This window comes from Lathyrus oleraceus, chromosome 4, assembly GCF_024323335.1.
Source record: "Lathyrus oleraceus cultivar Zhongwan6 chromosome 4, CAAS_Psat_ZW6_1.0, whole genome shotgun sequence".
Classification (NCBI taxonomy): Eukaryota; Viridiplantae; Streptophyta; class Magnoliopsida; order Fabales; family Fabaceae; genus Lathyrus; species Lathyrus oleraceus.
In genome coordinates this window covers 414,708,696-414,733,050 of record NC_066582.1, presented here as the reverse complement: position 1 = coordinate 414,733,050, position 24,355 = coordinate 414,708,696, and the positions used below count along the sequence as shown (strand labels likewise).

Here is a 24,355-nt window from a genome sequence, read left to right as displayed (position 1 = left end):
CATCTAACTGTAAGTTGTTGTAATATGCCTTACAGCGTGAAAGGAGTATACCTTGACCTATCGAGTTATCATCTAACAAGTTAGCATCCAAGAGGTTCATGCAAATTGAATTCGCATAGTTGGTTTTACCATTTACCGCCTTACCCTTGATAGGCAGTCCCAATAATATGTAGAAATCTTCTAACGTCACAGTACATTTACCGGTTGGAAATCAGGATGTGTGTGTCTCGGGACGCCATCTTTCACATAATGCAAGAATAAATTTAGTATCAACCGACCAAAACATTATTTTGCTTACATGTCCAAAATCGACGAGTTTGACATAAGGTTGAATCATCGCGTCCATGTGAACAAATTCGTAGACATGAGTTCAAAACCTAGAAACATCCTAAAAAATAAACAACAAAATAAGACACTTTATAAAAATTGTGTTATAAAAATAATACAATAAGTAAACACTTATATAAGTTGTTATGTTTGCAACTGCGCCTCTATGTGATTCACCCATAGTGAGTAGAGACATGTTGTCGTAGTATTGCAGATGAAACGGTGGTTGTTGCAGATGAAAGAGTGGTTATTGCATGTGTAAAAGTGATTGTTGTTGATGAAGAAGTGATTATTGCATGGCTATTTATAATGAGAGTCATGCATAAGTTTGCATGCATGGAAAATTGAGCATGCATGCTAGCGCCAATTGGTTTGGCGTGCACATGTAATTGATGCAAGCTAGCGCCATATGGACTGGCACTTCCTAGGTCGTGGAAGGTTTCATGCATGGTCTTTTCCCTAGTCTACATGGCTATTTGCATGCGATGCAGACCCACCTCACAGTTGCATTGCCACTAATATTATACAAGATCACCGTAAATTAAGCGCTGAATTGATATATCAAGACATTTTGCTGCATGTTAACAAAGACTCATCAGTGAAGGTGAGTATAATGATATCTTATATCTTCATAAGATATAATTATACTCCCTCTTACAAGAAAGTGTGGATTGCAAGGACAAAGGTTGTTGAACAAGTATTCGGTAACTGGGAGGATTCATACAAAGAATTGTCACGGTTTTTATGAGCACTTAAAACATACTGATCGGGAAAATAGCAAGTGTACTATTTTGCCGATGTAGTAATAAGAGGGATGTTTTCCAAAGATCGATCTCGAGGATTACGCAGTAATATATGAGTAAACAGTCACTCAATTGAACAAAAGTAATAGTTTTGGTTTTGTAAAATTCACTGTAAGGAAAAATATAACAAATAAATATTTTCACAGATTAATATGATATGCCAAGGATGGTGTGTAAAAATCTCCTGTAATGACCCTTGAGTGTATATCTCCTTAATAATGAGAATTGTTTCAATTATCGGATCTTAAGATTGTTTCCCCCTAAGACCTTGGAGGGAAACCTTTGGTGTTCAATCTAACCTCTAAGTCCTTAGGTGATTATGATGAAACCAAGTCATTTTAATGTAACAAGAATAAACCGGTAACCATAGGGTATCCCTAGTCCTAGGTGATATCTACTATGGTTTCACTGTATAAAAACCTTAACAATTGCAATCCTGCTAATCGTTAACCATACATCAATCTTAATTTTTCTGATAAAGAAAGCATTACGCAAATTACATAGTGAAATTGATAACAAATAACATATATTAAGGAAAATCTAACATCAGAGTCATTACATGATCAATTAAGGGACACCCCCTCTGGCATTTGAGGGTTTAGCCTCTCATATTATTCAAATTAAATACAAGATAAAATTGAGACATTACAAAAAGTTTGGAATTCCGTTGATCTTTAATCGCGTCCGCTCTTGAAGGATCTTTGTTCTTCTTCGCTTTCCACTACTTCAATCTTGATCGTCTCTAATTTTTTATCGTGTCAAAAAGTCCCTCTCTCCATATTCAAATCTCCTGTAAATAGTTCCTGATGACAATTTTTATCTAGCAAAAGTCCAAATATCCTCCGGGATAAGCTGTGCCAAAAACAACACAAAACTGGAAAATCGAGTGTCCAAGCCAACACTGGCCGTGTCAGGCAACACGACAGGCTGTGTTGGGCTTCTGGAGCAAAAGGCCTTGACACGCCCCTTCAGGGAGGCTGACACGGGTCGTGTCAGCTGACATGGGCACCTGTGTCAGCTCCCTGTTTTCCTCTTCCAAGTTCCTTCTCGTGACACGGCCCGTGTTGGGCAACACGGATGGCCGTGTCAGGACTACTGTACTGTCCAATTTTCTTCTTCCGACGGGCCCAAAACGTTCGATTTGCTTATCTATTCCTCCGGTACACTTTCTTACACCTAAAACCAATAGAACTACCATAAAGAGACATAAAATGGAGTATGATGATGCATATAACATGTAATCAACAAATGGAAACAACAATGCAAAACATCTAAATTACTAAACAAAACAATAGAACAAGTGGACTAATGTGTTACCGACTTTGTACAAAGGTGCCGAATGAGTGTCAGAAATAAGTAGAATTGGAGACTGATCACATACGCACCAGGAACTGTTGTAATTATGGAGACATTGCCATCATTTACGCCAGATGGAACTTGTGTTGTTGGCAATAGAATTTTTCATCGCCTCTTTTGGGCGTTTCAACCATGCATCAAAGGTTTTGCATTCTGCAAACCTATTATTTAAATTGATGGAACATGGTTATACAACAAATACAAGGGTACTTTGCTTATGGTTGTTGCACAAGATGGCAACAATAATGTCTTTCCCATTGCCTTTGCTCTGGTTGAAGGTGAAACCACTGGTGGTTAGGGTTTCTTCCTTCGTCATCTCAGAACACATGTCGCTCCACAAACCAATCTCTGTTTGATTTCAGATAGACATGCTACCATTGAGAGTGCTTACAATAACCATGATAACGGATGGTATAATCCTCCTTCTATCCATGTCTATTGCATTAGACATATCACACAAAACTCCATACGTGCAATCAAAGACAAGAACCTTCGCAAAAAAGTGGTGAATGCAGGGTATGCTCTAACTTAGTCGTCATTTCAATATTACCATGACTAAATTAGATTGCCTAATGAAGAAGCGGTGATGTGGGTGGATAACATACCATTAGAGCAGTGGACAGGGGAATTTGACAGAGGCTTTCGATAGGGCCACATGACAACAAATCTTGTGGGATGCATGAACGGCATATTCAAAGGCATTAGAAATCTACCAATAATTGCATTGGTCAGAACAACCTATTTTAGGTTGGCATCTACCTGTTCAACCAGGGGTGAAAAATGGAGTACGGTGTTAATGTTAAGTCAATTATTCAATGAATGTTGTATGAAAGTGATGAAAGAGGAAACTATTAAAGGTAGCACACACGCGGTTACAATCTTTGACCGTCATAGGCAAAATTTCAGTGTACAAGATACAATGGACCACAGTGAGGGGAGGCCAAATTTATCCTATGTTGTTAGACTAAACAGGAGTTGGTGCGATTGTGGAAAGTTCCAGGCCTTTCGTATTCCTTGCTCCCATGTCATTGCGGCATGCACACATACTCGCCAAGACGCTTACATCCATATATCTGATGTTTACAAGGCCATTACCGTCATGAATGTGTATAACGAAAGCTTCTCAATGCTAGCAATGGAGGAATACTAGTCTCCATATGAAGGGGGCATAGTTTTACACAACGATGACATGTGAAGAAAGAAAAAAGGACGGTCAAACAACACGCGTATTAGAACTGAAATGGATACAACTGATAAAATGATAAGATTGTGTAGTATATGTCGTCAACCCGGACACAATAAGAAAAAATGTCACAATCTAGGAGCAACCTTTGCATCATAATTTAGTATCTCCTTTCAATTTTTGTAACCTTTGATTTTTATATATTAATAAATATTTGTTACAACAAGGTTAACAACAAACATCACTCCAACATAAGCACACTTAAAACCGAACAAGTCTAAATAAACAACACAAACAACAAATATTGAAACAGATGAAAATACTTAACCACAACATTTAAAAATAACATTTCTAACTGATTACAATAATCAAACTGATGTCATTTGGTCTAAACATCATTTCCTTAACATCCTTATCAATTTTTACTCGCACCCAACCACGTACCCCATCGAGTCTCTCAATACTTCTAATTTTTTCCCCTTCTGGTATTTTTCCATATAACCAACGAACCATCTCCTTCTTTAGTTGATCGAAATGACAGATGTTCCAGAAGAGCATCTTCATCGGAGGTTTGTCTCTCGAATAAATCACTTTTCCATTGTGACGACTAATACGAAATATATTTGCAGTATAATGAAAAGAGATGTGGAATAATGAATCACACAATACCTCTATTTATACAAAAAAAATTACACATTACACTAAGGTGTCAGACCAATTGGCGCCTCGTCTCATTTAGTACACAAGGCGTCAATTGGATTGACAACACCATGTGTTATAGCCAATTCAATTGGCGCCCCCTCTTAAAACTTAAGGGTAGGCGCCAATTGGTCTAACACCTACGCCCTAACATTTTTTTTGAAACTGGGGTAGTTTGAGAAATTATTTGAAAATTGAGTTATTTTGTGAATTTTTTTGAAAATGTGGGGTACTTAAGTAAAAATTTCAAATTATTTAATTGTACATTTTGTTTTTTTTATATATAAATATTTAGATTTTAGTCCCTTTCTTTATTTTATAAATTTTAGAGTTTAGTTCTTTTATTTTTAACATTTTTTTCATTTTAAAAATTAAAATCTATATTTTAAAAAAATATTGATAGTTTGTGGAGGGTTCTTCAAGGGCCTTGGCTGATATAAATGTTTTTTTGTTAGATAATTAGAAATGAATAGTGAAATTGAGATGTAAAGATGTAGTAATATATTTTCAAGGGTCCACTCAAGGTGAGGGGACCATGCCACTAATAGAGGCGATGGAAGTTTTCCACCCATTGTTGTAATCGGGAGTTTCAGAGCGAGGGAATCGGACGGACTGAACAAAAGAATGCGCCTCTACTCTAAAAAAGGAGAGAAAATGAGAAAAACAGAATAGTCGCTATCGAATTTTATTTGGAGTTCCTCTATGGGAAAGGAGAAGGAAAATAGTCGATAAAACCCTAAAAAGAAAAGGTGCACACGGGAAGTGCAAACAATACAGATAAAGAATTGGTCTCACAACCGAGAGTTGGGTTCAAAAGTTGGTTACGCAAGGGGAAAGTATTAGCACCCCTCACGTCCATGGTACTCCATGAGAATCATTTAGATTGTCTGCCTACGTGGGTATTTATCTCGCTTGTTGTGTTTATTTTAAAAATGAGTGTGAAAGAAATGGGATTTTGGGTTTTTATTATTGTGCTTGCCAAGGATTGTGGCCCTTGTGCCTATGTATCACTCATCAAGTGATGAGGAATCAGAGCTTCGTAGTTCGGAGTAGAAAATATTTGTGTGTTGGTTGATTTTACCTTTGAGAAAAGGGTTTTTGGGATGGTGTCCTAAGGCACAGAAAATGAGGTTTAATGGGTTGTATTGTTTTTACCTTGAATAAGGGTTTATGAAAAAGAGTATGTGATTAGATTGCACTAAAGTCTAGGGGCGGAGGTGAAAATTCTAGACAAACAAGTGTCGTGTCCAAAAAAATCAGATTAAGGGTAGGAAGCTTCATTCTTACTAATTCTCCAGCACTTAAGGCTTGTGGCGCACAATACTAATCGTAATTTTATTGTATTTTGAATTTGATTGTGAAAATGTCACTTGATGTTGGATCAAGGGTTTAATGATTTGATTATAAAATTGATGATGGATAAAGAATATACAAAGTAACCAAACAAGAAAATAAAGGGTCTCATTATAATGTAGCCCAAGAGAAAGTCTTGTGTGTACAAAGGTGACCCTAGGGTAGTGGTCTTACAAACATGTCTCCCTAGGGTAGTGTCATGATGCCATTCTTATAAAAGGTATGTAAGTTACAGATGAAATCCAAAGTTGAAACCAAGTATCACAAGATAAGGGTAAGGTCCTCCAAACAAAGGTTCTAATATGAAATCCTCTAAGTCCAAGTTGATTACAAGTGATATTCATTTTTGTTGGTATTATCATTTTATCATGTATTTGTTGTTTTTAATTGTATGATGAAAATAAAGTAAAGAACAATAAATAAACATGTATGGGGAGTTTATACAATGATGATGATGATGAGTACTTGAATGTAAATTATGATGTAACATCATAAGAGTAAATAACAGGGTAATGATAATAAAGTCACAATAGCAATGGTTAGTGAGTATGGATGATATGAAGTAAACCACAAGACAAAGGTAACAAAATCATAATAATAAAGGTTAATATTAAACAAAGTTAGTGAAACATAGTTAGTGGTTAGTACTATGATACATAAACACTTGAGGATTAACTATCCTTGGGTCAAAAGATTCAAAATATGACGCATCAAGGGATAACTTATCATTGATGTAAAGTATTGAAGATGATCAATGATCAACTTACAATAGGTTTGTAACAATGAAAGTTATGCAAACCCCAAGTCCATCTATCAATATCTTGACAAAAGGAAGATTTTATCACTATAGGGTTAAAGATGGATGAGTTGATTAATGGTTAGGTTAGACAAGCTATACAATAATCAATGTGCAATATGAATAAGGAAGCAAAATGGTTTGATGGTTAGTATAAACAAAGGAAATAAAATGAATTAAATGGAATCATAAGTTAAGATATATATAAGCAAAGCTTCATCTATATGTCAAATGGTCCAAATTTGGTTGATGTAGAGGCAACCTATATATGCCTAAAAGCATCATGAATGATCCATGGATCATTCATTGATAGGTTTGAAACATAGAAGATTTTATCGATCCTAATCAATCAAATATCATGACAAAATAGATCTCATTAGCCATCAATAATGACATAAAAAAGTCATACTAAAAAGTCAAAATAAACAAATCAAAGTGAGAAATAAAATATAAATTAAAGAGTATGCCAAGTATATTTATAAAGTTATTTGATTAAAAGTAAAATAGATAGTGAAATAAATGAAAATATAATATAAGAGAATGGATTAAAAAATGAGAAAAATGGAAATAGAATTACAAAATAAAAATGAATAGAAGATTTTATCAACCCTAATCAATCCAATATCATGACAAAATAGATCTCATTAGCCATAAATAATGACATAAAAAAGTCATACTAAAAAGTCAAAATAAACAAATCAAAGTGAGAAATAAAATATAAATTAAAGAGTATGCCAAGTATATTTATAAAGTTATTTGATTAAAAGTAAAATAGATAGTGAAATAAATGAAAATATAATATAAGAGAATGGATTAAAAAATGAGAAAAATGGAAATAGAATTACAAAATAAAAATGAATAAAGCAAATGGGGGTGACTGAGAATGAACCTCTATCCTTATGGTTGCATGCTGAATAGCCAACCACTGGGCCAAGCTTGCCCAACTGATGTATAGGCGCGTCCAGTAATATATATAAAAAGAATGAATTCAAAAATAAAAATGAAACAGAAATAAGAGAAATAGGACAGGGGTGAAGGAAGTGAAAGGGGAATGTAGAAATGAGGCCAAGTGGGACCAAGCCCACGAATCACAAAGGGAAAAGAAGATCAGTTATTTCCCTCCTTCTTCAAATTTTCAAACTTTCGCGCCTCCGCGCCGGAGGCAGAGCTCAAACCACCAAATGAGCCTATCAATATCACCCTCTCATCCTACTGAACACAAACCCAAAGCACACTTCAAACAAATCCAAATCATCAGATTAAATTGAAGGAAGAAAAGCATGAACCCTAGAACTAGGAAATGAAATTAAATGGTGGAATTGGATTAAATGGATCTTAAAACTTAGGCCAAATACTCCGCTAGTTGAGCTCTACAAACAGGCAACTCAAATGTAAGCAAATGAAGGACCAGGATCTACCTTCGCCTGAAAAGATGATCAGAAAAAAAGTCTATTCATGTGAGTTCTCTACTCTCTTTCTCTCTCACTGTATTTCTATTGCTCCTTTAAAAATCAAAACTCAAAATTTTCTTTATTCTCTCAAAAAATCTAATGCTCAACCATTCCCTCTTTGCTTGTGTTCTGAAGCTGCATTTATAGGGGCAATTAGGGTTTGTTGTTGGGGTTCTGATCAGGAAAGGGGAATGGTGTGTGGACTTGTATCACTGTAAAACAATGTTTGCCCAAAAATATGTTTGGCTCTGAAAAGCAAAGTTGCCACTGTACCGTAGTTTGTCCTGTTGCAGCTTGTATGCTTTTTTTCCTTTTTACCTCTTAGGTTTTTTACCACAGTAAAATAAAAAGCTAAGTAGAATTCAGTTTTGAGCATGTATAGTGTTTACTTTGGATTTTGCTGCTAGTTACTTAGCATATGCTTGGATTGTTGTTGCCTGGCCAATTCAGGTTCATGATGTAAAGTTTGATGCAAGGTTTATGTTTGGATGCTAGATGTTGATGTTTGCAGTTCAATTACAGGTGGTGTTGAAGGCAAGGTCTGCATTGATAAGTTGTATTTATTGCACTGCATAGTCATGCCTTTGTAGCATGTCTTGGTTTATAGTTAAACATTGGCCAATGTTTGGATGGTTTGTGTAGCAAGGTGGTTTTGGTATACTTCATGGCATGCATAAGCTCAAGGCAAGGCTCGAACTTGGCAAATGTTTCTGCACTAGTGATAGCATTACATTCTGATTTTGTTTCATTTCCTTGGAATTCATGTAGGTCACTTGGTTCATGGTCCATGGCATCCTGGATTGGTTCAGTGTGGTGTTTTGCAGAATTGCAAGTGATGTTGAGTTATTCATCATGCCATGATTTCATGGAGTTCATGTCTTGGCCATATTCATGATAGCAGTTCATGCTCTAATGTATGTATGGGTTCAGTTCTGACTTGGTAATCTTGTGTAGCATGGAATCATGGTTTGTGTTTGTTTCATGGTCTCATTCCTGTGCTAACTTAGGGTTGCATTGCTAGTTTTGACTTTATTTCATGGGTTATGTATGTTGTAGGTAATGTATGCCATGACATCAAAATTGGAACTTGAAGCATCCGAGTACAAATGTCCAACCAACGATCAAAAATGGAATTTGAAGATGGGATTAGAATTAGGGTAGGGATTTGGGATGAAAAAGGTTAGGTTAACTTTGGTCAAGGTTGACCAAAAAGTCAACTATTGACCAAAGTCAATATTTGGTCAATATATCAAAATTTGGTTTTTACATAATGAACATTGTGATGAATTATAAATGATGATTTGAATGGTTTTGAATTGATCTTGTATGAACATTGTATGAATCATGACCTGAGATGGATTAAAATGGAAAAATGATGAAAGGTATTGAAATGTTATCATGAATCACATTAGGATTTAGTAAACTTGAATAGACAATGATAGACATGAACAAAAGATCCATGAACCAAACTCCAAGAATTAAAAATGGCATGGAGTGGACAGACCAATGACTAGAAAAATGCAACAATGAACAAACTAAGGATGAACCATGTACTTGAAATGACCAAGTGAAGTGGACCTAAGCAAGGCATGAGTAAGTTAGGGACTAAGCATGAGGAGATGAAAAGCCAAGTACGAATGAAAGAAAATGAAAGTTGTGGGGCCATGAAGTGAATGGGATCAAAAACCAAACATGACTGCCTATGAACAAGAAACCATTGAATGAAACTTGACTAAACAAATGAATCAAGCACCATGAATGAAGGAGAGTCATATGAAACTAGTCTTAGGAGTGAAAGAGGTTAATTGAGATGATTTAAAGGGTTGTGGTATGAACACACTTTGGATTTTGGGGGTCCTCAATGGTGTGGTCAAGGTACAAAGTGAATGGGAAGTTGCACAAGCTACTAGGGATCAAGAACTAGGGTTGAGGTCCTTGGATGATCAGATGAATCTTCATGTGTCTTCCATGGGGACTCACCATCCAAATATGGTTTGGAGGTGGGATGCTTGAGGATGAAGATTAGGGTCAAGGTGGCTTGGGCACACCTCAACATGATCAGTGAGTCCTGAGGCTTCAAAGATGAACCTCATGCCTTAAGTTTGTGGAACATTATGGATCATTGGGTATAAATGCATATGAGATGACATGTGTGGGATGCATGCTCATGAATTAGGGTTATGGAGGTAGGGTAAATTTGAGGGTATGATAGTTGCTCCTATTTAATCTTCTCGGACCTGAATGTATGGATAACAACGACTTCACCGCATTCAAGGTAGAAGAGGATTAAATACTAAAAAAGAGTAATTGAAAATTTTCCCGATTGGGGATGAGAGTGATAGGAATTTGATTTGTCGGGGATTATATGTGGGAGAGTATTTATGGGATGACAAATGATCTTGATATGAGACCAATTGTTGGGGAAATGAATATGGTTATGATAATTATGCATGGTATGTGATATGATGTATGCAACATAAGTATCCCTTCAAAGAGGAAAGTTCGGTGACATAACTCCAAGAAGAACGGTGGAGAAGAAAATCTGTTGGGGATAAGAATTTTTGTAAAGAAGAGGTGACTGCCCCTAGCAACGACTAGGTAGCAAAAATAGTGGTGATTCCTAACAACGGATGGAGTAGATAACTCTGATGGGAAAGTCTAGATTCAAAGATGATTTCTAGAAACGATTGAAAAATTTGACATTTGTGGGGATATCATACATTTTAGTGATGATTCCTAGCAATAACTGGAATACTTGACTTTGCGGTGAGGAAAGAGGTTCAATGACGATTCCTAGCAACGGTCAGAATACTTGACTCTGGGGGGAAAAGAAGACGTTATGTGATGATTCCTAGCAACGACTGGAATACCTAACTCGATTGAGAATAAAACAAAATGGTTCAACGACGATTCTCAACAACGGCTGGAATACCTGACTCTGCTTGGAGATGAATTTAGAATTCAACGACAGTTCTTAGCAACAGCCAGAATACCTGACCTGACTGAGGAAACAAAAAGTTCAACGATGATTCCTAGCAATAGTTGGAATACCTGATATATGTTAGGGAGATCAAACATTTCAGTGATGATTCCTCAGAAAGGTTAGAATACCTCACTCTATCTGAGAATGATTGAAAGTTTAATGATGACTCTTAGCAACAGCTAGAATACCTGGCTTATGCTAGGGAAAGAAGAAGTTCAACGACAATTCTTAGCAAATTCTAGGAATACCTGAATCTTGCAGGGGCAAAAGACGTTCAACGATGATTTCTAGCGAAGGATGGGAATACGTGACTCTGGTATAGGAATATTGAAGGTGGTGACTTCACTAGGGAATCCAAAATAGTCCAGTGATGATTCCAAGCAACGGTTGAAATACCTGACTCTATTTGGGGAGAAATTCGGGAGCTTTAGTGATGACACTTAGCAATGACTAAAATATCTGACTTTACTGGGGACAATCCTTAGCAACGGCTGGGAAGTTCCAAAGTCTGACAGGGACAATCCCTAGCAACGACTGGGAAGGTCGAAATTTGATGAATTATTATGGAGTATGATTGGAATGTGAATTAAAGAGGATACTTATGATTCAATGTTATGTATGTGAAATGTCGATGTATGTTCGGGTTGTTGGGGAATATGCAAATGCAAGGTTTGCGAATTATGCCAAGTATGATTGGGCTTTGCGAGGGATAATTTTTCAGGAGTGCCAATGATGATTGGTCTTGGAATTTTTTTGGGGAGAGTGAACTGACTTCCCGACATCGGAATCTGGATCTCTGATTGTTGGTGTAAGCCCTAGAGGCCAATACTTTTGGTACTTGTATCGAATTATTTATTAATAATAAAAGGCTTTTTCTTTATTATGTTTGTTTAATAAAGTCCCTAGAATAGCTAGTCCATTTAATGTATCAAGTATGACTTAATCATGAGATCACATTAGACATAAGGACACTATTCTTAAAGTATCTGTAGTCAAGCTTTATTGTGAAGTGGGATAACATTAAAGCATGAAGACTATTATGTTTAGAGACTGATGATCACATCTCATGGATCATGGATAAAGAGTTATCAAGTCTTAAACATAGGTATGAATATTAAGAGTAATATTTATACTGGATTGACCCGCTATGAGAATACTATATAGAATGTTATGCAAAGTGTCATAAGTTATTCTCATGGTGATAATGGTGTATACCACCCTTCAACCTGAAATCATTATGGACCCTAGGTGTATAGTCGAGGGCCTTATTGCTGATCAAACGTTGTCCGTAATTGGATGACCATAAAGACAGTTGATGGGTACTCCACGAAGCATGCTAAGGGACATGAGTGACCTAGATGGAATTTGCCCATCCTGCATAACAGGATAAATGTCTATGGGCCCAATATTGAACTGGGCAAGGATGACACGGTCTATGCCTTGTGTTCAATATAGACATAAGGGAAAAAGGGTAATTATACACATAATTATTAACACAGAAGGATTTGTCAGATCACATGACATTTTCGTGTCTTCGGTAGCAGTGATGTGTTGCTAGATACCGCTCACTGTTTAGTATGTTAAATACGTGATTTAATATAATTGCCAATGCCGCGAAAACCTCTAGGGTCGCACACAAAGGACGGATTGATGAGAGATAGAGTAATTAAGGAATACCGTAATGTACGGTGCCCTTAAGTGAATTATAGAACATCGTAAGGTACGGTGTACTTAAGTAGAATACGAAATATGGTAAGGTACCACACGCTTAAGTGATTTTGGCATATTATAAGATATGGGTCATATACATTTGAGTGGGTTTTTTAGCTTGTAGCCCACACAAGTGGTTCTATAAATAGAACCCTTGTGTAGAAGCATTGTCACACTTGCAATTTTGTTTCTCTCTCTCTCTCTCTCTTACTCAAAGCCTTTATTCGTAGCAGCTAGCACTGAGATTGAAGGAATTCGTTCGTGTGGACTGAGTAGAGGCGTTGTCATCGTTCAACATTCGTGATTGCCACAAGAGGTAACGATTCTATCACTGATCATACCCATTCGTAAGGATCATTAAAGGAGAAGTTTTAAATTCCGTTGCGTTTTGGATCGCCATTCTTCTTCACTGATGTCAAAGCTAAGGAATTTCTTGAATGTGCCAAGTCTGAGGGACTATGTAGCGTTGCGGTGTTAAAGTATACCTAGCATATTGGGCTATGGTTACCTTTAGATACTTTTGAAAGAGAAGTGATTATGATGTTTTCCCTTAAAAGCCCATTTTTTTAGTAAAAGTCTATTTACCCGAAATGTTCGATGCAATGTTAATTAAAGAAAAGTCACACTTCACAAACAAAGTAGGAAAAGTAAAAGTAGTGAGCACGTATGGTGGAATCGATTTTATTAAAAATGATTCCTAAAATGGGTGATTTATACAAGAAAGCAATTTCTAAAAGAGGTGATTGAAAAAAGGAACTAAAAAACTATAATGGCAATAGAAATAGCTAGGATTTCCACCAACTTTCGATTCAGCTATAGTCCTTATGTCCTTGAAGGTCCTTAAATCTTGCTTCGAAAGAAAATGACTGGATTGACTCGTTGGGGAGTGTAGAAGATTCATTGCAGAATGCAGCCTCTCGCTTTTTATGAATCCCAAATTTTTGCCTAGACCGTCATTTCGGGTTTTCAGTCTACCGGGATACCCATTTTTGCATAAGCCGCCCTTTCTAATTTTCAACTTATCGGGCTCTTTTTTTTTTCCATCATCTCCAACTCCAAAAACTGCATGAAATCATCACCAAAAATATTTTACCCATGAAACAAAGTTATTTCCCTCTGTTTCAGATACCTAACGCTTCAAACCCCATCTCAAAATGATTTACGAGTTGAAAGTTATGATCAAAATCGTGCACAAAGATGTTACCAAAATGTTACTGTTTTTCTGAAATTTCAGCACTATTTTCATCTTCTCCAACCCCCCAAAAGTCCATGAAATCATCACAAAAAATATTTCATGATTTTAAACTCATCATAACCATACTTATATCAATAACTACTTATATTCATATAATCATAGATCTATATACTATATCAACCCCTAAAACCTTTAAACATCACCAAGGATGAACATAGATGGACACTTTAAAACATAAATTTCATTCAAGAAATATCAACATTCATCATCAATCCAAAAAAATTAAACCTTCCTCTACCTTTCCATTCATATCCCTATTATTGAACCAAATTCCCATCATTACCTTGTAATTCCAGAAAAATTCAAGTTTTTGGCTATGACTTCTCTTTCTTAGAGCTCTCCTTAGGTTTCCATTGCTTTTCTCTTCTCTTACTTCTTTTTCTCCAATTCCAAAAGTTTCACCCCACTTCTCTCCTCATAAATCAAAAACCTAATTTCTATCTTTCTAATATTTCATTTAGGCTCAACTTATTACTAAGTTACATTATTTATTTTAATTCTCCACAATTCTCACTTTCCACCCGAGACTCATTATTTCCTTTTATTTTATTATTTCATTTAAATAATAACACTAAAATATTATTTAATTTTTTAAATAATTCTAAATAAATCTACCAACCTCTAATTACTTGTCACACTCTCTACATAAGGGTCACCACCCTTGTTGTCCTAACTCATCTCAATTATCACACAAATAATAATTAGATACATACAAAAAATTATAATAGTTTTTAGAAAAGCAGAGTGTTACCGTTGGACTTGCTCTTTGCACCATGTTTTTCTTTTGATTGCAGTTTTTTTATTTGTTTCTTTTAAATTCATTCTGGACTTTCGAGCTTTGGGTTTTTGTTGTTTACAATTTTGTTTTTTTATACACCCTTATTTATTTATTGTTATTATTATTTCATTTATTTAATTTAATTATAATAATTAATTTAAATGATTAAACAATAATAGTAATAATAAATAATAGTGGATACAAATATTTTTTCACGACATGATTTTTTTTTATTATGTTTAGTTCTATTTTGTTTATTTATTTAATTATTATAATTAAATAAATAAATAGATGCCTACTACTAATAATAAATAAATCACTAAATCTTTTTTTTTTAATTACAAACCCTTGGTTCAACGCCAAATGGACCTTTCAAAATCTTGGTCTAATGCCAAGTGACTTTTACAAAACTCAATTAATTTTGCATCGACGCGATTCAAATCTTTTCTCGAATAAACATAACGTTGATTTTTTTTAATAAACTCGAAAGAAGAGGAACATTGGAGTCTTGCATTCCATGAAATCCTCGAATAATCGGTCATGATGCTTACGTCTTGGGTTAACCATTTATTCTTTCTTTCATTCTAAAATACTTAATTCAAACTTGGACAAAAAAAGGAACATTGGAGTCTAGCATTCCATGAAACTCTTGACCAATTAGTTTCGAGGCATACATCTTGTTCTTACCAAAAGTTTGTTGTCCATCAAACAAATTTCATAAATTCTTTGAATGAAAAAGGATCATTGGAGTCCCGTATTCCATAAAAACCTTGAATAATCGGCTTCGAGGCACATGTCTTGGTCCTACCAAGCATTCATCATTCTCCTAAGAAATAATTCAACACATCAAACTTATTTTCTCTTTGTCGTGCAATCGAAAACCTCTTTTAAAAGAACATTGTTGTGTTGGACAAAGTTAGACCTATAAGTTCTAAGGAAAGGGAGAGCTTCATCCCTTTTCAAGGTAGTAATCTCCATTTATGACGGGGCCAAAACAGGGAGGGGAGAAATCTCAGTTGCTACGGAGGGAGCAGACATAGGGTTGGACACATGATCACCTATATAACCTTCGTCAAAGAGAAATGCTTTGAAGGAAGACTCACTAGGAGAAGTTTCCCTATAGAGGGAATCACAATAAACCCTTTCCGATCCAGAATCATCGAAAAACATTTATTATAGTAGGTCCAATACCACTAGTAACTAAAATCCTTGTAGGTTAGGTCCCTCATACGACTGTAACTTCTCCCTTCTCAACCCAAACTTTTAAAAAATCTCAACGTCCATAATATCGCAAGAGCTCCCCCAATCAACGAGGATCATTGATACATCAAAATTGGCCATCGTTTTCGTTCACACTAAAGGGAAAGTATCGTTTGCCTACCTTTTCTATATCTCGGAATCCAAGGATATGCCTTTCCAGCTTCTCGTTAGGAGCTTCCCTTTTTTATCTTTCTCTTCTTAACCGCTATTATCTTTATTCCCTATGATTCAACTTATAGCCTCAATATTTTTCTTAGGTGGCACTTTTCTGAGCGAGAATAACGTTTCTTCTTTGGAAACTCATCTCGTCCCCTATCATATTTCTTCCAGTCCTAGTCATCTCTTTAGCCTCCTTCTAGGGTATACCCAATGAGCCTGTCTTTTTTGATTAATTCTTTAATTGTGTCCTTCAAATGGGTGCATTCATTAGTGTCGTGGTCCGACTTTTGTGGAAACAACAATACTTCGACTTATTTGTTATAGCTGACTATCTAAACAAAGATGGGTTCCTGTCCCTGACTTCTTTGAACCTGGTGTTTGCACATTCTTTCTGGATTTTCTCCCTCTAAGTGTTTAAAGGAGTGTGTACGAAAAATCTGGATATGGATCCTCACTCTTCGTCATCTTTGCGACGATTACTACCTTTTTTCTTGAGGTCGGTTGTATCTGAGGTTTCTCGTTCCCTAGGCCTTCTCTTAAACTAAGAGCTCTTCTTCATAATTAATATGTGGCTAACCCCTATTCAACATGTCACTTAAGTTGCAAGCCCCTTTCATCCCTAATATTTTTAGAACATGCAATCTATCCTCAATCCTTTTTAAATATGCAACATCTTAATTCACCATTTGTACCTCCTACCTCCACTGCTACCTTGGTGAATCGGTCGTTGTACTATCGTATGGTCTCTTTCTTCTTCTACATGATCCTGTTGAGTACAATCATAGTGGTTGGTACCATGGTTTATTTTGATTAAGTCTCCCAAACAATGTCACAATTTTTTTTGCATTAAATATGTTCAAATACGCCCATCCAAATAAGTCTTTTATCTGTTGAGCTGTGCTCCAACCCTCTAACAAGTGACACACATGGGTAACCATTTTATGTCTTAACTCCAAAATTTAATTTCATAATCAATCACAATAGCCTCTGCCTCTCCATTGTTGCCTTTGGAGCGACCAACTCTACCTCCTCCACGACGGAGAGTATGTGGTCCGCGAGACTCTTCAATTCTCATATGGTGAGAATCAGTGGAAGCTACTCTATCGACCCTAGTGCGTAAATGATTGTTTCCATCATCTCTGCCAGAGCTCGTTGCAACATCCCTAACAAGTCAATCGCTCAATCGATATAATGCTAGCATCTCTTCCTCTTAGCCTCACTAAAAATATAAAAAAAATCAAATAATTAAAAAAATAAAATAAAAGCCTATCGGATTTAAAAAAATCGGTGTCACTCGTATCATACGATGAATATTGTCATACCCAAATTTTGTCCGACCATATTTAAATTTTCGTAAATCTGATTTCATTTTTAATTAGCACCATAAGCAAAACATGGCATACATTTCATCGCAAGAATACTTCACTTTAGTTTCCTATCACTGTTATTCCATTTCCATACTACCTAAAAACATGCATTTCATAAAATCAATTTCGTCTAGGAGTATGGTTTATTACACGAATACGAGGAAAAGGGATATTGTCTAAGGTGGAATACTAGTTTGAATCAAGGTCATGGGTGAGTCTCACCATGCAAGTATCATGTCGGTGAGTCCATTAGTATAGCCATGAGCATGTTACATTATAAAGCAATAATTGCCGATGTGCCAAAGTAATTTGTAATGTCGTTAGCATCACATCTGCATTGAAAAGGGCATTGTTCACATTAAATTTGCGTCTTCTCAAACCAAGATGCCAAAAGATGACAAAATATTCATGGATAATTCAAAATAAATTCACAAGCTTTCTTCTTCATTTAATTTCGTCATTCTTTGGGTGATGTATTAAGGAGTCCTTTAGAATGGGCATTAAGTTGTGATCTATGCAGGAACATGGCCATGGATTTTAGAATACAACATTGCTTGGTTAAGAATTTCGGTTTAAAATCACATTATCCGAACAAAGTTCTGGGGTAACAAACATATTTGTTTCAAATATCATCCATGAGAATACATTAAGCCGTCGACTACCTTGCCTTTTCGTGCACATAATCCCGGGCCACAGGGGCATCATCATCAGCTTTTGTCTCTTAAACAACAATCTTCGCTGCAACCAAGACCTACAATGAGACCCAAGGCTGCAAGACTTTCATTCCATTCCAATAATAACCAATGGAGGCTTTACTCTCAATATCCCACCCCTAACACCATAGGGTTAAGTGGATTTAAGGTTGCAATGGAAAACATCCGACAAACACAGCAGCGCTTCTAAAGCATAAGCTGCAACCTGTAAAACTGCCACAAACGGCAAGACCACCGCCGCAACTCCAAATGTAAAACCTGTCATACTAACAGCTCGCAAAATAGTTCACACGCCGGCCAATGAACATCGAAGTGCAGCCTAAGCAACCTATTCAGCAAGTTTCAATTCAACACTATAAACATCTGCCAAATACCTGTAGTTTCATAAAGGGAATCAAATGAGGACAAATATATGACTCCGCGTACTAGTTTCATTGGTCAAATTTGGTTAAATTATTCCCCAATGTTGACAATGGGAGATATTCAAATCTCAAAGCAAGTTTCACCCCAGAAGGAAGTATGCTTGAATGCTGTGTGTTGCACTATGAGCATCCTGCAAAATGCAACTCAATAATGATAAACCAGATCAAGAAAAGATAGCCCACAATTCTACTGCAATATGTATTTAAGGTACAGTGGTGTGCCGTCATCTGGAAAGGACTGGTCGTTGTAGTGAGTCTCGCGCGGTTTATCATTTGTGAGTGTAACCTGCGAAAGCAACATGCTTGTGTGACTAAAAGTTCAAGCAAATGCGGTAACTAGTCCATCATAAAAAACTCAGCGCGATACTTACAGAACTCAATTGGATATTCCAGAAGTAGCAGGGCGCGAATACAAAACCACCTCAAAATACAGGTCGAGCAGGTTGTGTTGCAAATCACAATGTCTTTCTACCTTGAAAATATATGCCTGTTAATAACACCTTTGGGTCCACAACATTCCATGCCGCCATGGTTCATGTTATCTCAATTAACCGTGAACCTGCAGAACCATAAAATAAAAGCTCATAAAAATAACCTGCACAAGAGTGATTCAACCAATTGATGTCAGAGCCGATTGCAATGGTGAAATGTTGAAACAAGGAGAGTATTGGCATCACTACACAAGTATCAGATAGAGAAATTTAACATCACAAATCAGTTTGTTTTCTTAAGAAAAGAAATTCGCATATCAAGTGGAAATAAGAAGACCGCAAAGCATTGTTTCTTAAGTCAAGAAGCAGAGTTATACATTAGTCGAATTTTACCGTGGTAAGTAATTAATCCATTTGTTTTACGACAGTGAAATCATGGAGATAACGCCAGGTCTGTGGGACCACATACAAGAAACACCCACCATAAACGCCAAGGAATTTGGCTCTCAAGCAAAATCCGGAGTTGGTCCCCACAAATCTAAGGGAGATCTTTCCCTAACGGATTGTGGATTTCACCAGCGCATCATTTGCACACAATCAAAAGGCCATACCTGATGCTATAAAAGGAGGCATCGAATCATTGGGAAAGGGAGAGGATTTCCGGTAACGTTACCCTGCGCGAAACCCAGCAAACTCGTGACGGTAAGCAAGCATACACGCGGATTATGGCAAATCAAAAGAGGAGGCACCGTTACTCTGAGGAAAAACATCCAAATACTGACTAAAGCTCCAATTTTTCCTAAGATTTGTTGGAATTTCACCTCGAGTCTCAACAAGGTTGAGCTAAAATCCACTGCACTAACCACAATAGAACGGTGATAATCATGCATACAAGGAGAACACGAAGAGGAGGAAAAGAACATAGAAATACCTGAAGCAAATGAAATCTCCTCTTCTCTTTGTCGGTATCCTTTCACATCTACTCATTTCGTGTGGAAACCTCTAACATAGTTGTTATTTGTTCAAAATTGAGTTTGCATTTCAGTTTCCACCGCAATGCGTAACGACTTGGTAACCATTGGACCAGAATGTCGGTCTCGATTGTGGTTTAGACTATATCACATGATCTCTTTGCATTTTATGCTTCTCTATTCGTATGCGATTTGTTTGAGTAGTAGGTTCTTATTTGAGAAATTGGGGATTCAGGGTATGATCAAGGGTTATGTATGTATGATCTTGTTGTTCACCATAGATGAATTAGATTTTTTTTAGATCTGTGTTTAGGATTTGGGTTAGGCAACACGATTGTGGTTTCGTAAAAATGAAGAGAAGAACTTTGGTTGGTAAGAAGGTTCAAGTTTGATGAGATGAGTTGAAGCAGATTTGAAGGAAAGTGTGTTACTGTACTGGTTTTAAGAATGATGAATTATTGTTTATTCCATGGCTAGCTTTAGTGTAATTATTAGGTTGGTGAGTCCCCAGGAACACGCGTTCTGTGATGTTGGGGGAAGACCGACGGTCACATGCGGTGGAATGGGGAAGTCCAATGGTCACGTGAACTCGGTGTTTTTGCTTTTTCCTTTCACTTGGGATCTCTTGGGCGAATCCAGAAGAGTTCGGGCTTAAGGCCCACTTCAAATTTTTTGTTGTTGATCGTTTGTGTGTATTATAAAAGGTTTTTGGAGCCTTAGGGCCTATTACGAACCCTTTCCATCTTTTGGGGCTTTACCCCCTGTTTATCGCCCACACACCCAGGTTCTTTGGCTTATTATGTTCTTATTTTATATGTTTTATTAAGAGATAATTACGATTAAGTATTCTTAGCTTAAATTTGATTATTATTTCCAATCAAGTTTAGAACATCATAATTAATTAAAATGTCTAAGTATTTTGTTTTTAATCGTTAAATGAAAAGGAGAATAATGAGCATCCGCTTTATTATCTCTCGATCATTCGGATAATTGGCGTTCCCAACATTGCTCTAATTTTCGTCATTTAATTAAAACACCAAACCACAATATTCAAATTATTTCTTTCTAATTAAATATAATTTCTAAAATATTCTAAATTCTAAATTTGCAATAATAAAGGGATCGGAGGCGTTCGCCTCACTATCTTTCGATCATTCGAATAATTGGCGTACGCCATATTGCTTGAATTTTCGTCATCAAATTAAAATACAATCGAATAAATTCAAATTACCTTTTATATCAAATACAATTTCACAAAAACAAACTTTACAAATTAAACTTCAAATGAAGAGAATGGGAGGCGTTCGCCTCACCATTCTTTGATTATTTGAATAATTGGCGTACGCCACATTGCTCAAATCATCGACTTTTCAAACCCTACAAAATCCAAAATTCAAACTATTTTTGCAAATCAAATACAACATCTAAGAACATTTATCTTTTATAAATTAAACTTCGGATGATAAAATATGGGAGGCGTTCGCCTCACCATCTCTCGATTATTTGAATAATTGGCGCTCGCTATATTGCTCAAGTTATTGACTTCCGACTAAAACACGTTAATTAAACTTGGATAAAGGAATAAGTGACGCACGCCTCATTATTCTTTGAATAAGAAAGTAGGAGGCGTACGCCTCACTACCGTGCACGTTCAACATCCACAAACAAACTTTCAAAATAATTCGAACGAAAAAGGAGTAGAAGGCGTTCGCCTTGTTATTCCTCGAAAGAATTGGACGATTGGTGTGCACCACATTGCTCAATCTTTCGTCATTCTTCAAAACACCCTAACACATCAAACCAAATTTCTCGCCCCCGAGCGATCGAAAGAAACCAAACATTGAACACATTAATCCAACTTGTCACCCCCGCGTGACCAAAACCCTTTCAAAAAGAACACTGTTAATCCTTTCTAATGTGCACAACAGACCAGTGCTAGAGCCTCCACCGAGAGTAGACAAGCCAGCGTTTAGCCGTTAGAACGCCGACATACACAATCGTTCATCAAACAAAACACACCAAATATTCGTAGGAGCCCGAACTACGAATTCTCTGATTTCCTTATTGCACCATAAGGATACGTAGGCAGGAGATTGTTGTATCTTCGCGAGCACACTAATAAAAAACCTCCCCTTTTCCCTCCTCTCGAGGTCTTCATCCATATCTATCATCAATTCTAATTACTCGAAGCAAGCAAATAACAGTCAACTAACATTCAGATAGCAAAATCATACTAAAAGGTTCCCGTTGAGTACAACGGACGTGAGGGGTGCTAATACCTTCCCCTTGCGTAATCGACTCCCGAACCCGAATATGGTTGCGACGACCATTATTCCATTTTCTTAAAGGTTTTCTCGACATTTTCCTATTCCTTCATTGGAATGAATAAAGTTCGGTGGCGACTCTGTTCGAACAATATTTTTCCGCGTTCCATCGCGAGGGATCGCATTTTTTCGAGGTGCGACAGACTGGCCACTCTGCTGGGGATCATGCTCCAAGTAAGAGAGAGTCTAACCTAACTTAGTTTGATTTTCTATGACTGTTGGAAGATATTCTTTCTTTCCATGTTTATCTCTCTGTATTTTATTCTGATTACTTGTGTTGTATGTAATGTGTTGATACTTTGATATGGGACTTGGTGTATGGTGTGAGATAAGCTCCATACCCGACCTTCGAGAAAAACTTAGAACCCGGAGTTGTGTAGTATTGAACCGAGGGGTGTACACCTCATTGGGATAATACGAAGACTCCACCTATAGTAGATCTGTTTGGAGTTTCCATCCTAATATGGCTAGCCCATTATTGTGGGGAGATTCTAAATACGATCCGTGACTCTAGGGACCTCGCCTTAAACCCATGTTTTGTTTTCATGATTGGCGATTATGTAGTATTGAACCAAAGGGTCTACACCCTGTTCGAACAATACGAGAATCCCACTTAGATTAGAGCAGTTCAGAACTCCCATCACGATGTGGCTAGCCCACCATTGCGAGGAAGTTTTGAACCTGATCCGTGAGTCTAAGTTCCTTCCTTGAAAACATAACTTTAGAACCTACCTTTGGGAATTTCTAACCAGAGAAACCCGTGTTTCTTCCTATTATCCTGATGTACCCGACGTGTGGATGATCTTGAGTATTTGTATTCCTTTGTGAAAAACATGGCAGAATTTCATGCATTTTCATATCATCAACATGCATTGCATATCATTTTCCAGGAACCAAAAAAACTTACACCATACTCTACCCTTTGTTCAGTAACACTGACTACTCGACACCGGTACGAGACACGCCGCAATTAAAAGATGACACATGAATAGCTGGAAGTAAACCAGGTTTCGATGAGGACAGATATTGACTCCATGCAGGCAAAGATGGACCGTTTGCTGGAAACCATGTGGCTCCTGGACCAGAAGGAGAAGGATGTTGAGACTAACGCCGAAGCCAGGAAAGTTGCTGCCTAGTTTGGATCGCCATCACTTAGCATCCCTGGAGTAACTGACCTTGATGGTAATCTCGCCCAACCTAGAGGAGGACCGATCTCTATTCCGATCCCAATGGTCAACATGAACCCCCATGATCACTCTGTTACATCTGCTCGCCATGGATCCATGATGGGTGATGAAGATCCGTATGACGCTTTCTTCATGCCACAACCTGTCAAACTTGATTTCTTAGAATGAAGGCGATCATTATGCCATTTTTTACCGTTTTGCATTCTTGTAATTTGTTCTTGTTTGTCTAAAGTACTGTATGCTTTAAACATTGTTATTTGTATTTGGTCTTATTAATGGGATGATTATGCATGTTGTGAATCAATCTTTCATATTCGCTCATATTATCACATTTACAAATCACAAACACATACTTTTACACTTCACCTCCTTTATCACACTATTGTTAGTAAATGTTGGAAGGAGGATGACGAAAACGAAATACCCATAATTGCTGATTGTATGCTTTCGGATAAAATCCTGCTAATGATGTATGTACATGCATTGTTTCAAATCCCCAAACACTGGAGAGATGAGGAGTTAATCCCTAGTCAACCACTTCGAGCCTAGAAGTAGGAGTTTCTTTCGGATCTACAAACCCTTACGCTTAACCTGGGTCAGGGTAGTGTTCAGTTAATCTGACTACATATTCGAATTACAAGATGAGATATCCCATGCAAGGATAAATCACATGATATTCTTCGCACACATCTTGAAGTGTCGAAGAAATCATACAAATCCAAATTTTAGGTCTGTTGTTCTTCAATGACCAATGACTTGGCTGTCACAATTTCCAAAAAAAGTCAAAGAAAGAGCCCGCTAAGTCCAACACCCTGAAAGGAGACTTA

The 24,355-nt window shown here is 36.8% G+C and overlaps 1 long non-coding RNA gene across 6 annotated transcripts; it reads right to left on the bottom strand.

Moving 5' to 3' along the window:
* Positions 1–17,387: 17,387 nt before the first annotated feature.
* LOC127075776 (uncharacterized) lies at positions 17,388–20,658 on the bottom strand. 6 transcript variants are annotated; one of them, XR_007786661.1, is made up of 5 exons: positions 19,978–20,657; positions 18,987–19,899; positions 18,828–18,901; positions 18,620–18,746; positions 18,035–18,521 (listed from the first exon to the last, which is right to left on the bottom strand). It is a non-coding gene; the product is annotated as an uncharacterized LOC127075776 (long non-coding RNA). The 6 variants fall into 6 exon arrangements; XR_007786658.1 differs by adding an exon at positions 17,388–17,812 and having other exon boundaries at positions 18,143–18,901; positions 19,978–20,658; XR_007786659.1 differs by having other exon boundaries at positions 18,620–18,901.
* Between the last annotated feature and the right edge of the window lie 3,697 nt (positions 20,659–24,355).